This window comes from Vidua chalybeata, chromosome 2 (assembly GCF_026979565.1).
Source record: "Vidua chalybeata isolate OUT-0048 chromosome 2, bVidCha1 merged haplotype, whole genome shotgun sequence".
NCBI classification, from domain to species: domain Eukaryota; kingdom Metazoa; phylum Chordata; class Aves; order Passeriformes; family Viduidae; genus Vidua; species Vidua chalybeata.
This window is the reverse complement of record NC_071531.1, coordinates 65,728,948-65,741,793: the sequence shown is the minus strand read 5'-3', so window position 1 is coordinate 65,741,793 and position 12,846 is coordinate 65,728,948. Positions and strand designations below refer to the sequence as shown.

Sequence of the window (12,846 nt, the reverse complement as noted above, 5' to 3'; positions counted from 1 at the left end):
GCAAAATCCAAGCAAGGCAGCTTCAAATGTTATTAGTACCCACATTTTCTTATCCTTGATTGTCTCATACTCAAACCACATTGTAGGTCATGTTTTGTCCTGAAGAAACATCAATCTTAGCTGGCTAAAAGGTAGAGAGTCTTTTATTTTAGTTAGCATTTTATATATATTAGGGAAAAAAATACATGTATATACTGAAAATAGGACTGATTAACACACCTTTTAGTGTGGCCTTCCAAGAGGAAAAACAGCCTACTCACAGACAGAAAAAAGCCATGATGGTAAAAGCAAGAGGTCTTTTTCCTTCTCCATGCAGAACCTCTGTAAACCTTTTCACCATAAAAATTTGCTAACATGGGGAAAACATACTCAAAGATTCTGAACAGACAATATTGATAATGAAGACATTTTCATGTAAAAAGGTGTGTGTGTGTGCAAGCACAGTTTGAAACACCTTTGAAAACTGCCTTAAAAATACCCAAACACAAATATCCCTACATGCCCCTAGTCTGTACTGAATGATCTCCACTGCCAAGGATCTTTCTCAACAAATGGCAGAGCAGCTTTAAACCAAGTGGACTGCTGCATTCTCTCCAACAGCACTGACACCTAAGCACCTGCAGGAACACGTTAAGTGCCAGCACACCCTTGTGTGGGACACAACTGCTATTGCAGCGTGTGTAGTATCCTAAAAAGGCCATACTTCTGCTCCTAGGGACCCCCAAGTGCCCTGTCAAGGTGCCTGAGACCCCTTGGACTTTCAAGGGGCAGAGGGAAGATTAACAACAAACAGTTGTTCATTCCAGCTGCAGGACAATGCTGATCACCCAGCCCCAGGTAACCTTGTCCTATTGGAGTTAACCCACAACATAACCTTAACCCTTCCCTGCATCTTGTCAGTTATCTACTAGAAATGAGTCTTTAAGTTATCTAAAGTTTAAAATAATAAGTTATCTAAAGTTTAAAATAATATCATCATACTTCCCAGTGAAAAAAGAAAAAGCAAGGCACATAACAGAATTTTGGAAACTATAAACACAACTTCTGCCTCCAACCATTCTTCTTTTCTGCACCACCAGAAAGTAGATTTAAACTCTGTTTTCAGTAAATAAGATCACAGCAACACATTCAAGTGCATTAGTGCAAATTGTGCCAGATATATGCAAATAATTTCTAATATTAATACCGATTTTTCTGTCAAATACACCATATTATTGAAATCAAGAGGGCTGTAATAAAGCAAATATCAGCAGAAGAGTAGAATACGCATAAAACAGAGCTTAAAAGGAATGTCAGGACATTTTTGAGCCTATTTCCTCACTATAACATGACTTAAAACCTTCCAAATAAAAACCTAGTTCATATAGTTCTAAACTTCTGCAATGCCAACTTTACGTTACCTGGGAATCTGGAACAGGGCTGAAATACCCTTGTCTTTAAGAATCTTGCTAATTTCTAAACTTCTAATTTCTAAATTTCTACATTGTTGAAATTGTACTCTGGTATTCTCTTTCCTGTCCCCCCACTGAACTTTGAAAATTATTTTCTCTGCAACACAAATTAGAAGACAATTATCACATCCCTTCTCAGTTTTGTTTTTTCCAGATTAAACAAACCCAATTGCTCTCCCACTTAATAGCTCAAGTACTGTGACTCTAGATTATTGAGGAGTCATTTTCCTTCTGGCGAGCTGTTTACAGTGGTGTGACAATGCAGCAAGCCAAGCCAGACACCAGCCAGGTTTAGGTCTTACCCTAAGTGAGTTAGTGAGAGTAAAGATTACACTGCTCCTGCTCACACATCTCAGTACAGTCACACACGCAGGTGTGCTGCATGAAAGGGAATTCAGAGCAACTGAGGTTTCTCACTTTGGATTCCTAGAAAACAAATGCCAGGATCTAGTGAAAGAAAAGTAAAGAAAATGAAGTATTTAAATGCTCTGTGCAGTTGAGGATGCCTAACCAGAAATTTCAGCCAAAGCTGTCTGGCTTGGAGACCAAAGGGAATATTCAAGTTTATCACTTAACTCATTCTCACTTGCAAACCTGGCTTTCATTCTGACTGCATTCAATCATCCAGGAATAAACTTAAGTCTGGCAAGAGGCACGCTTGTGCACATACACACATGGACTTCTGAGTAAAGGATCTTCAGCACCATTCCCTGGACACTTTCACTAAAACTGCAAATGATACTCTGTTACTCAAATTTCTTAAACTAAAAATTTAAGCAGTGAGAAAGAACTTTATTCTAAAGTTATTTCTCCTAGATCAAGTGCTACAACGACATAGAAAATTAAATAAGAAAACTTACAGTGTAAATACCACCCACTTAAATGAATAAAGTTCAAACAGGAAGCAAAGCACACGTCATACTTTCAGACAGACAAGGAAAGGCTTAGGACCAAAAGCAGGAGAACAACTTCAAGAGCACAGAAACATTTTCTCTCCTTGACACTCCCACACACACTTGCCTTAGCCCACTCCCTAAAGCAAACACTGCATTGTGTTAAAAGCTGGCCCATATAAATAAGCTGCCTCTGTTCCCAATGGGGGAGAAAAAAAGGTGGGTATGGAATATACATCCTGATATTTCAGAGCATGCTTTCTTCATCGTCTTCTTGAAATTAGAGGGGCCATTTTCACATTAATGTGTGAAAATTTCTCAGTTGTCACCTGTGCTGGTGTTTGTCCCATTCCCTGAAGCACCCACTGTCATTTGCAAAGAGACAACAAATATAGTCTCTGTGTAGAGTTCTCACTCTAGCTTTCTTTTGCCAATTCCTATTACAGGCAACTGATGTCTGCTTCAGGAGTTAATCTTAAAATGAAATTAAAATGCAGCTTTCTTGATTCTTAGATCATTACTTGCTGTGAAAATTAGCTTTAATTGTTCATTTCTCCAACTAAGGACGGCTATTTTCCAAGCCTAATGCCTTGAACCAATATGGTGCTATTATACTTACAGACAGACATACCACATAATCTAGTTTAAAAGTGGCCAGTTTAATGTTTTTGAGGTTGTCATTGTTGTTGCAATAATTATTTGCTGATGCTTACGTAGAAACATTAAGTAAAGAAAAACTGCATAACTACTCAGACAGGTCACTCCTGGGCAACATTTTGTTTCTGGGGGTGTTTCAAGAGCATTAATGGGAACTCACAAGGGATCTCCAGACCATGAAAGGCACCTCAGCTTGTTTTCTGAAGAACAAACATACCTTCTTTTCTCTTCTTTGACTTAAAAAGATAACAGATATAAAAAGTGGCCTACAGATGGGAACTCAAGAGACATAGCTAAACAGCATTGATGAACACAAAGCCAGCAAATTCAGAATACAAATGAGAGTTCAAAAAATTATGAGGAAAACAAAAAACATTAATCTTGAAGGAGAAAATGAGATGGTAGAAAGGATGCGTACATTTGAAGAGAACTGAAGTAATTCATGGTGTGCACACAGATTTCCCATACATAGTTAAAAATCAAATTGAAAAGGCCCACCAAAATCTATATATAAGGGATTTTCAGTCATTCAGGTCTGTCTGAAAACCAAACCAGACATCTGGAGATACAAGCCTGCTATGGCAAATGTATCTGCTTACATGCCTCTACACTAAGCAGTAGGGAAGGACCTAGAAACATTGCATAAAGATTTTCAGTACACATACAACTAAACCAATGCAGAATTTTATATGTGGTTACTTCCAAGTGTTTTCCCGACAATTCCCACATAGTACCATTCCCTCCTTATGTGTACATCTTACAGCAGCTTAAGCATGGATCTAGTCAACTGACCCAAAATGTTCTGTTTACAACTCTTATCTGAGATTTGTAATTTGTCAAGTACAAGTTTTAGAAAATAAGGTTTAGTCCTTGATCTAGGTACACATGTAATTGAATTCAAAAAGCTAAGTGTCAATAAGTGTTTTCCTTAAATTTAAATTATTCATTCTTTCCTCTTTAGAATTTATACCACAAATGATGAAAAATAAACCAATTTTGAAGTGCAGTATAAGGAAGAAGAGAACTAGATGGGCAGTTTGTTAAATCCTTGCCTTCATCAGAAGTTAGATTGCTACAATCACTGAAGTGCGAGTTCACTTGTTTATTTGCACAGAAAAAAAAGCCCCATAATACAACAGTTATCCTCAAGTTTAAGCCCATGCCAGGAGTTAGAGCAAGTCAGTTATTGTGGCTACAATCAAACATGACACAAGCAAAAGAGATCAGTACAAACTCTGTAAGCAGATCAAACCATGACAAGTCCACCAGTTATAATGCAGCTCTAGGCACTAAATGATAATAATGTAGATGTATTCAATATTGTCATTCAGAACTGCAAAATACATTGTTTTGATTCACACAGAATAGATTTGTTTGAAGTTAAATCTGATGGCTCAGAAGGCCATTTTGTCAATTGTGGTTTTAATGTGCTAGACACTGGTGCAAACTATAGGCTGGAGCACAGTGATATTTCAACACCTAACTTTTCATTGATTCAAGTAAAGCTTGCAGCCTGAATACCAGAGTCAGATGCACAAAACCCGTAAAAATCTGGGCCTACAAATACCTTCCTGAATTACTAACTTGGCTGGTCAATAAGTCCAGACAATACTCCAACCACTTTGTAACCTAAGGAATCTCTGAACTGGAACACTTCTCAAAAAGACCCTGAACCAAACAACCAAACAAAACTCTTAGGGATACAATCTCACTTTAGTATGCAAGACTTTACATAAATATTTTTATCTATTTACCTCAATATGCTTAGCAAATGATGGCTAACGTAATTATTTTTAAAGCTGGGAAACAGAAACGTTTTCTATCACCTCTATAATTACATCAGGCAGTAGCACTGCCAGTAATAGCCCACCCAAACATTTTCTTCTCAATACTATGCCTCATCTACCAGGCTGTATCACATGGTCAGAGGCAAACTCTTCCAACTCAGTGCTCATGGAAAGCCACATAGCAGGAACACAATTATCCCCTCCAACATCAGTTCCTTTCTTAACACATCACCTTTAGAAATTGAAGCAAAATGCTTTTTGGTTTGGAGGCAAAAGGGCAATTCTTTTTTTTTTTTGCTTCCTTTCCTACTAACAATATTAATACTAAAATTCCAGCCTACCATGAAAATGCATGTTGATTTTGTTTATTCAGCATTTAACGAAGAGTTTCAGTCGTGTTTAAGCCAAATACTGGGATGCAATACAAAAGGAAATCTTCGCTGCCACCTAGAGGTAAAATCTTGAAGGAACACAGGGAAAGAAAAATGCATCTCCTTTTTCCTTCCTCACTTTCAAAGCCAAACTCTTTCCTTTCTCAATGCATTAAAAAAATGTAAAAGTGCTACAAACTGAAACATGCTGATTTTAAAAATAAAAGCATGAAAGAGGTTTTAGACATTCAGACTACATATCTCCTCTTTGGTGTTTAACCAGTGTTAAATGCCTGTGAATGTTAAGTACCAGGCACACAGAGTAGAAAATGCAGCCTTTGGCAGCCTGCAACTTACAGCTGGAATCTCCACACATCTTTGTGTTAGCAGTCCTTGATGGATGCCCCGAATCAATACAAATTCTCTCCAAACCAATTTATATAATCATCACAAAAACTGTCTGTCCCAATCAGTTTCATTGCTCATTGACAAGGGAAAACATTTTTCACATACCTTTAATCCACCCCTAGTGGATGCCCCCTCAAGCATACTAGAATTGCCCTATGCATATGCTGCCCTATGCACCATAATTCTATATTTCTGCTGTTTCTTTTTCTCACCACCATCTATTTTCCCATCTTTAAAAGGTTTAGTGTATGTTTTTAATCTTCACTCAGAAGACATTTCATAATTGATAGCTTTTACCACCTTTTTTCATTTTGGCGTACCCTTTCTTGAGCTGTTTGGACGAAAACCAGCAAAACATTCACAATGTAGGATGGTTTGGATCCACACACTAAAAAAAGATAGTGTTTATTTTCTTCTTCTTTTCCTAGTAATTCCCAACTTGTCTGTTACCTCTTTGACAACTGCCAGTTGCTGAGCCATGAGGATGATTTACAGGGATTCCAAGATCTGTGTTCTGACTGACAATAATTATCACTATGGTACATGAACTAGTTTTCCCTCCATATATTATTTTTCAATTGTTAACATTGAACTGACACACATTCTTCACTCACTAACAGCAATTACTGTCAGCTCTTGCTTCTAATATTCTCCCTGTTATACCATATGCAAATATTATCATTCCAGTACTGTCTTCCTGTGCAGCTTATGAACATGTTGAGTATCAGAGGTGTCTGTGAGATTCAGATGCTATCTCCATTATACTATTAAAAACTAGGCCACTGCTCGGCTACCTATCCACTTGCCAGTTATCAACCTTGAGAATTTTCCTTGTTTTACCACAGTTTGCACACAAAATCTGCTGTCACAAGATTCTTTTGTTAGAGACCACTATCAAGAGTTTTTTTAAAACTTACCTAGGTCTTTCCCTCCCACGTGGGTCTCATCATTAAACAATCAAATAGCATGTAGCTATATAACAGTATCCGATTAACGGACCAGAATATTATCCCTGACAAGAAATGCGGATGTCTTCACAAAATCAGTAACCATGTGGGCAAACTTATTACTTAATTGACATTTCTACACTTTGATCAGTTCAGCAGTTACATTTTTTAATTTTCTGTGAAGCTTTACTCTAAAGTGGCATTGCACCCCTCTATCATCACCAAAAATTTTAGTGGTGGACTGCACATCACTAAGAAGGATTCTGCAGTTTTAAAAATCATCTCCTTCAGAACTCCCAGAAATGTACCACACTGTTCTGGGAGATCGTTACTATTTTATTTCTTTGTTACTAAACTTCAATTAAGCCCAGGCTGATTTTTTTTCTTACTCATGATCCATTAAGCACATCTGTGATGTACAAACTTTCCCCAAATTCCTCCACACTAAACACATGCAATGCTCTGATGTTGCTTCAGCTTTGTTCTATTGAAAACCCCTGTCATACATAATTATCTAAAGATAAATGGCAAGCTTTTGATTTGTGATTATTTTTATTTTTTTAATCAGCCCAGACAGATCATTACAGCTACTAGGGTTTTGATCTAGCTCATTCTTACTCATAATTAAGTCACCAGAATTCCAATTTTCTATTGTCCTCATTTGAACACAGTTTCCATTTTGTTGTCTTAAAAAAAAAATAAGTGAAGTTCTTTTACCCTTAGCTTAACTGAGAAAGTTACATAAAAATGCTTGTGATGCAAAAAGGTTTTCTCATGAGTACAGTATGTTTAATAATCCTGGTTTCAGATAATGGTACTTTTCCAACAAACTTCTTGCCTTTATAGTTCTTCACCCCTTTTCCATGCACATAATAACTTTTTTGGGCATATTTACATTTTTTTGCAATTAAATGTGACTACAATCATTCTGGAGGGAGAGCTGTCTCACAAATACATTAATTCTGTGACACTGGTCACTGTCAAAGAATGATCTCTCACAGTAAAGTATGACCGGGGTATTGCCCTCTACTCAGGACTGCATTGTTGTACTACAATACGAAATAACTCGCGCACACACACTAAGATTGAAAGAGTAAAAGGAAGCTACTTTATTTCTGACTTCGTAACATATAGAATTTTAAAAGTGACAGTGGATTGGAGGACAAAATTGTTACTTCTCCAGCCACACTGGTTAAACTAACAGTCTATCAATTCTCTCCTCCCACAAAGAAGAATGCAAAACAATCATTATTTACATGAACAGTGTGTGAGAAACTCTAGTATAAATATGTAAAACTTTTAGAAGAACTTTAAAACTTTTAAAAGAATGGGGCGACACTGAAACAAGATTTGCTTCTGCATGAGAAGATCTCTCATTATGCACCCAGAGAACCCACACAGTTCAATACTTTCCACTGCATCACTCACTCAGCACCTAGGGCTGATAGTCAGCTGACAGACAAGAAACTCCTCTTATTTATACTCTGAGTTTCAATCCATTGAGATGCTTTGATATTCCCCGATCAAGTAGATAAGTTAAATACAAAGCTCTCATTACGAACAAGATAAAGTTTAAACAAACAGTTCTAAAAGCAGTGCATTCAGGTTTACAAATTGGAAAAAGCACTACAGAGCTAAGAACACCGCTTGTTTCTCCTCCCTAATGCAGGATTTATTTTCTCGGTTTATTTCCAGATTACCAATACGTTCCGTCGTTCAATTCCAACTCGGATCCCCAAACCAAAGCCTGCAAGCACAACCAAAGCACCTGTCAAAATTCCTGCTGAGCATCTCAACAAACCACTCCAAGACAGTCCTTCTGGGAAGATACGCATTATAAGGACAGTGTCTAAAGCCTGCCTTCAAAGTGGAGGGAGAAGGTAAATAATTTTCTGTGATCTATGACATTAAAATGGATTTAAGCCATCTGAATCTCAGCAGCAGTTGTTTCAACTGGGGAAAAATCTGAAACCATCCACGTGGTCAGCACATCAATGGTCACCAATCACAGGACATCAAGACAGCCAAATTCTTAGGAGCCAAAGTTAACTGCATGTCTGCAGGGACCATGCTCTGCTCCATTTTTATGGTGCAATTCCAGATTTTGCCACTCACTGTACAGGAACACAAGACACAAATAAGTTTCTACTATAAATTCAGTTCTGACATATTCTACAAATAACAATAGTAAGGGTATCTCAGCAGATTTATAAAAACGTGGTCAAATTACATGAAGAGGGGTTGCAGAAGGTGTCATGTTTTCAAAGTTGGTCTAGCCAAGAAGTGTCTCAGTATAGATATCCTAAGTTCAACATTATGGGTGGAAAAATTGAAAAATCTGCTCTTGTATAACACATTGAATTTAGAGAAATGCAGAGCTCTTCGCTGTGCCAAGCATCACTCTAAAAGCATGATGTGAAGTTAAGCAACTCCCTCCTCAAGGAGTTAACTAGTGTGATTATCTCCACTCCAATTCATGCAGATGTTGCATTAGGAAAATAGATGTGAGAATCATGATGGATATTGTTTGCATCAGCTATATAAATTTTCACCATTCAGACTACAGTATTTAGATTTCAGTTCACTTAAACAGTATCTTAGAAGTGATCAAAATTAGTATCAAACTTAACAGTAAGTTGTGGCTTACACAGAAGTGCAACTTTATTCTTGCATTTCTCCACAATTTTGTCCTTCCTTTCAACTCCTCACATTCACTTAAAATATGTAACTGGATTCATTGCTCCTAGTGAAGGGTTGTTTTTTTTTTTTTTTAACTGAACTCTTTGCACAAGAAATTCTAGTTCATCCATGAGAGAATTTGCCTTTTTGCTTTTCTTAAAACATAACTTCTTTGGAATACTTAAAATTCAAGGCTTCCCTTCAGCCAACACATACACACACAAAAACCTCAAACAAAAACCACAAACCAAAACATTAGAAGAGACTCCATGCTTGTTGCTTCCAATTTTCTGAAAAATAGCAATTGCTGCTCTGCAAGAAAATTTCTCACTGTTCTCTAGAATGTTAAGAAAGACTAAGAAAATACTACTACTACAGCAAAGAACCCCCACACAAGAATCCTGTAATACCAACTAACACTAGTTACTGCTTTAAAATATAAAAATTAATTTATTTCTCTGGTATTAATGTTTCCCTCATTCTTCTTCCCCTAACAGAGTGTATTCCAACAGCCTAAATGGCTCAACTGATAATACGTGGGAAAACTCCTTACACATAGGTGTTTCTTTAAGAACTGCCAAATCCTAATTCCTAAATAAAGCAAAAGTGGTGGTCATCACAGTGCCATAGCCAGAACTGCAATCCTTTTGCTGAAGCAAGGAGAGATTCTGATGCATTCAGTTACCCACTTTTTCCCTTTCATTTCACACCTAAAAGTTTAACTTAACTACTGAGACAGTACAACACATAAGCACTGCTGTGTGACTGTTTTTGCAAACCCACAAGAAACCTATGCCTTCCTCAACAGCTTCACAAGAAATTCTCTAGAAGTACTTAAAAATAAGTTTAAGACCAGTCTACTGAAAAATTATTTCAGCTGTTCCTACAAGACACACCTGTGTTAATATGCAGACATTAAAGAATGACTTTGCCACAGTAAAAAGGAAAGGCTTCCTGTTTTATTCACTAAATGTGCAGCTATCAAGTTCTGAGAGTCCATATCATGTGTGCTCAGATCCCAACACAGCTCACAGAAGTACACCATTGCAACCTGCAGAATGAATGTACATTGATGAGAAGAAACACAGATTTCAAAAAGCAACTTGGCATGCTTATCAGAAAGACCTTCTCGCACTGACCAAGTTCTATTTCAAGGAACAGCAAGTCTCTGACAAGCCAAAAAAAAGGAGATACAAACCTCTTCATACAGAGTCCAGCAACAGACCTCGGTTCTAATCAAGCAACAGTGCTCCCACTGAATGCACTCCAATGAAAAATCTGCTTCTCAATAGCTGCAAATCACACATGACAAATTGATGTTAACTTGCACCCTTCACTACAAAGAAAGAAAAAATTCTTTTTCCCCTGGCAAAAGAATTCCTGCAATAGCTTCCTTTGCTTTAGAGCCCACACAGCACAAGCACTGCCAAATCATCCTCTGTGGTCCCCTATTACACTTCTCACCTATTTTTGCTGCTGACATACAAGAGTTTTGCTCCTATCTCACAATGACACAATTAATTTCTATATATGAGGGCCATGCCCCCCATAGGTAGATCCTCCTTAAGGCTCTAAAACTGACAAATGCGGATACTACACTACTACAGGATTAAGGGCAATACAGAAAGCATGGAGAATGAAAGGCAAGGAGTGGTAACTAACAAGGAGGAAATTGGAAGAATTTGTGAAAAATAGAAGTCCATTCCTCTCCCTCAAACTGACTGGGAGATGAGGCACGCTGGCTACAGGCAAGATCCAGAAGCTTATAGTGCTGTGAGAATTGCTCTTTTCTGTTCACAGAGGGAAGAGGAGAAAGTTGGTGTGCTTCACCAGTACAAAATAAACTCCTCCGAATTCCTTATCCTTTCTCCTTTAATTCTGAACGCAATACAAAAATCACATGAAAGACAAAGTTGCGACACAAACTGGAAAAAAGGAAGGTAAGGAAGTCCTACAGTTGCATGACGCGGGACATGTGTAACACTAAACTACGCTAAGTGGAGAATAATCCCTAAGACCTTGCTTCACAAATCTCATCTCAAAGGTTTGCTGAAGATGTTGTTAGGCAAGATTCTTTAGTTTTTGTCATGTGACAAAATACAAAGATGGGTATTTTTTAGCATTTTTTAGCATTGGGTTTTGTGGGCTTTTTTTACACCTATAAATGACTTGCAACAAGGTAAACATTCACTTCTTAAGGTGAGAGTAATTACCTTTAATTTTTAATATGGACTCTAAAATAATGATTTGCAATGATATGGCCAAAAGCAAATTTAGAATTACATATCCATACACTAGGAAATATATTTATATATATTTTGTATTTTCATACTCTTTAGGTGGAGTGTATGAATGATGTTCACGCTCATTTTAAAAGTAGACTTTTCTAACTACAAGTGGCTAAAATCTAAAACACTTTTGAGAGCTGAATTCTGATGAATATTCTGTAGGTCAGAGCTTATTCTAAGATTAACTTTAAAGGATCTGGCAAAAGACCATTATTTCAAAAGTGCGTTTGAATTCTGCTTTGCACCTGCAGTTATGGCAGAGATGTTATTTTTAAATAGCTCAGCAAATGAGGTTGGACAGTATTTTTTAACAAAACTTCATGTTTCACAGAAATGAAATTGACCAAGTCTTTCAAAGGTGCTCACTAATGTGCAATTATTTTCTTATATTGCTGCCTACATCATACATTGTGAACCCTGATTTCCTCTTTTATGCCAACTGATTTTAAAGCATTTTACAGTATTGATAAGATGCTGTACAAATTAACCCTTGACTTTACCGGTTTTATGTGAAAAATAGCTACACAAAATAAAAGTAACAGATGTTTTATGTTTACTGCTAGCTCGTGTCAACTTCATCCAACAACAGGCTCCATAAAAAGAGCCTGCCAACAAGTTTATAAAGGTGGGCTGCAGAGAGCAGAGTACCTGGTTTGCACAACACTCACCTGTAATCACTACTCATAACACACTCAAAGAATGTTCTTGGAATAACGTATACAGGATTGGGTTAGGCACCTCCAGAGGTTATTTTCCACCTGAATTCTTTTAGTAACTCAAAAATGCTACTGTGAAAATCCCAAGGAGTTTTTCATAACTGGAAAAGTTATCATTGAGAGTCTCACCTCAAAGTCGGATGGTTCATCCCTCATGTCAAAAGTTTATAATCAAAGTCCTGCTCTGTATCCAGTTTCTAAAGGAAAGCTGACAACACTATAACAGGCAGCTAACCACACACCCCAAATGAAAGCTGTGGTGGCAGAATGTGCAGGTAGGCTCTTAAGAAGCCTAATGAAGAGCATTTACCATGGGAACTGGGACTGCTTAAGGAACCTACATGAGACTAAAAATAAAAATTAAATGCTCAGAAACCTAATTAGGTCTTGTGAGCCCTCTTTATTACATACATACAACTTTTATAGTGCTTCCTCTCTTAACTGTTCTCCAATTACCTTTTCACAGGAAATAAGCACCAATTATCAAGACACTCAAAAAACTGGAGTTTTTGCAGAGGTGCAGATAACTTCCAGTAATGCCCAACTCTTACCAATATTGTATTAAAAAAGAAATTTAAAAAACAATCAATAAAATAGGGCACTATAAAGTATAAAGCAATTTTAGTTGCCTAGATCTACCCAGATGTTC

General features: G+C 37.2%; 1 protein-coding gene across 3 annotated transcripts in view; it reads right to left on the bottom strand.

Annotated features, from left to right (window-relative positions):
* Positions 1-12,846, bottom strand: part of CMSS1 (cms1 ribosomal small subunit homolog) — a 221,382-nt gene that overhangs the window by 206,700 nt on the left and 1,836 nt on the right. The window lies entirely within an intron of this gene.